Source organism: Halichoerus grypus, chromosome 1, assembly GCF_964656455.1.
Source record: "Halichoerus grypus chromosome 1, mHalGry1.hap1.1, whole genome shotgun sequence".
NCBI lineage: Eukaryota > Metazoa > Chordata > Mammalia > Carnivora > Phocidae > Halichoerus > Halichoerus grypus.
In genome coordinates, this window is record NC_135712.1 from 121,924,149 (window position 1) to 121,927,722 (window position 3,574).

Below are 3,574 nucleotides of genomic sequence, written 5' to 3' on the forward strand. Positions count from 1 at the left end.
TTTTTTCTCTATAGTTGAGTCTGTTGATTTGTCTCCTTTTTCCTTTGTTTCTTAAATTTCACATATGAGTAAAATCATATGGCATTTGTCTTTTTCTGACTCACTTATTTCACTTAGCAGTATACTCACTCTCTAGATCATTTGCCTATTTTAAAAATAGGATTGTCTGTTTATTGTTGAGTTGTGAAAATTCTTTGTATATTCTGGATACAAGTATTTTATCTGAAAAATGGTTTTCAAAAATTTTCTCCCCTTCTGCAGGGTGCCTTTTCATTTTCTTAATGATGTTCTTTGAAGCACAAACATTTTTAATTTTAATGAGGTCCAATTTATCTATATTTTTCTTTGGTTGCTTCTGCTTTGGTTGTTACATCTAAGAAACCATTGCTAAATCCAAGGTCAAGGCAGTTTATTTCTATGTTCTAAGAGTTTTGTAGTTACAGCTCTTATATTTAGGCCTTTAGCCCATTTTGAATTAATTTTTGTATATGATGTGAGGTAGGGGACTAACTTCATTCTTTTACATTAAAGATCCAGTTGTCCTGGTAACATTTGTTGAAAAGACTATTTTTTCCCCATTGAGTTATCTTAGCAGCCTTGTTCAAAAATCAAATGACTATAAATACAAGTGTTTATTTTTGGACTCTTAATTTAATTTCATTAATCTATATTTCTATGTTTATGCTAGTAATATCACATTGTCTTGATTATTGTAGCTATGTAAGTTTGTTTGGCTTATTTTGCACCTCAAAGTTTAATGTTATTTTATTTGTTTTCTTTTTAATTTGTTCTATTTTTTATATTAAGACTTTATTTTTTAGAGCAGTTTTAGGTTGACAACAAAACTGAGGGGACAGATGTTTCCCATATACTCCCTACCCCCCATACATGCATAATCTCCTCCATTATTAACATTCTTCACCAGAGTTGTACATTTGTTGCAAGTGATGAACTTATGTTGACATATCATTATCACCCAAAGTCCATAGTTTTTGTTATGGTTCACTCTTGGTGTTGTACATTCTGTGGGTTTGGACAAATGCATTATGACATGTATCCACCATTATGGTATTATACTGAGTTTTTTTCACTGCCCTAAAAGTCCTTGGTGCTTTGCCTATTCATCCCTCCCCATCAACTCCTGGCAACCACTGATTTTTTACTGTCTCCATGGTATTGCCTTTTCCAGAATGTCATATAGTTTAATTATACAGTATATAGCCTTTACAGAATGGCTTCTTTCAGTAATATGCATTTAAATTTCCTCCATGTCTTTTCATAGCTTGATAGCTTATTTCTTTTTAGTCCCAAATAATATTCCTTGTCTTTATGTACCACAGTTTATTGATCCATTTACCCACTTAAGGATATCTTGGTTGCTTCCAAATTTTAATACTTATAAATAACTATAAGGTTGCAGGTTTTTGTGTGTACATAACTATTTAACGTTTTTGGTGAATACCAAGGAGTGCAATTGCTGGATTGTATGACAAGAGTATGTTTAGTTTTTTTGTTTTTTGTTTTTCTTAAATAAATATTTTATTTATTTGTCAGAGGGAGAGAGAGAGAACAAGCAGGGGGAGCAGCAGGCAGAGGGAGAAGCAGGCTCCCCGCTGAACAAGGAGCTCAATGTGGAACTCGATTCCAGGATCCTGGGATCGTGACTTGAGCCAAAGGCAGACGCTTAACTGACTGAGCTACCCAGGCATCCTGAGTATGTTTAGTTTTGTAAGAAGCCACCAAACTGTCTTCCAAAGTGGCTGTACCATTTTGCATTCCCACGAACAATGAACAAGAGATTGTGTTGCTCCATGTCCTCAGCAGCCTTTAATACTCTCAGTGTTTTGGATTTTGGCCATTCTAATAGGTGACTTTGTAGTAATAGATGACTTTGTTTTTTTTGTTTTAATTGAAATGAGTCCTCCAACTTTGTTCTACTTTTTCAAGACTGTTTTAGCTATTCTGGGTCTCTAATATTTCTTTATGAATTTTAGAATTTGTCAATTTCTGCTAGTGATAGATTTTCTCCATTTTTGTTTATCTAATAGTGATGTCTTAATTTCTCCCTAATTTTTAAGAATAGTTTTGCTGGATGTAGAATTTTGGTTGACAGTTGTTTGAGTATTTTAAATATACCGTGCCACTGCCTTTTTGTCTTGGTGTTTCTGATGAGAATCAGCTGTTAATCTTGTTAAGAATCCCTTATGTGTGAAGAGTCACTTTCCTCTCACTGCTTGCAAGATTCTCTATGTCTTTAGCTTTTGACAATTTTACTATGATGTATCTAGATGTGGATATCTCTGAGTTTATCCTACTTGGACATATTGACCTTTTTTGATTTGCAGATAAATATTTTCCATCAAATTTGGGAAGTTTTAAGCAATAATTTCTTTTTCTTTTTAAAAGATTTTAATTATTTTTTGACAGAGAGAGAGACAGCTAGAGAGGAAACATAAGCAGGGGAGTGGGAGAGGGAGAAACAGGCTCCCTGCCCGATGCGGGGCTCGATCCCAGGACCCTGGGATCATGACCTGAGCCAAAGGCAGACGCTTAACAACTGAGCCACCCAGGCACCCCTAGGCAACAATTTCTTCAAATAATTTTTTATGCTCTTCTCTCCTTCTGGGACTCCCATTGTGTGTATGTTGGTATACTTAACAGTAACCCAGAGGTCTCTGAGCTTCTGTTTATTTTGCTTCATTCTTTTTTCTTTCTGTTCCCCAGACTGGCTATTCTCAGTTGACCTGTCTTCAAGTTTGTTTATTCTTTCTTCTGTTAGCTCAAATCTAATTTGAGCCCGTCTAGTCAATTTTTAAATTTCAGTTGTGCTTTTTAACTCCAGAATTTCTAATTGGTAATTTTTCTCTACTTCCTTTTCCTCCTTCACTTTCTTTCTCTTTTAAGAAATAATTCCTAGGCTAGCTCTATTTTTAACGTCTTGAGGAACCTCCATACTGTTTTCCAGAGTGGCTGTACCAGCTTGCCTTCCCACCAACAGCGTAAGAGGGTTCCCTATGACCCAGCAATTGCACTACTAGATATTTACCCCAAAGATATAGGTGTAGTGAAAAGAAGGGCCACATGCACCCCAATGTTCATAGCAGCTATGTCCACAATAGCCAAACTGTGGAAGGAGCTGAGATGTCCTTCAACAGATGAATGGATAAAGAAGATGTGGTTCATATATACAATGGAATATTACTCAGCCATCAGAAAGGATGAATAACTACCTTTTGCATCAACATGGATGGAACTGGAGGGGATTATGCTAAGTGAAATAAGTCAAACAGAAAAAGACAATTATCATATGGTTTCACTCATATGTGGAACATAAGGAATAATGCAGAGGACCATAGGGGAAGGGAGGGAAAACTGAATGGGAAGAAACCAGAGAGGGAGACAAACCATGAGAGACTCTGGGCTCTGGGAAACAAACTGAGGGTTACAGAAGGGGGTGGGTGGGTGGATGGGGTAGCCTGGTGATGGGTATTAAGGAGGGCACATGTTGTAATGGGTACTGGGTGTTATATGCAACTAATGTATTGTTGAACACTACATCAAAAACTAATGATAT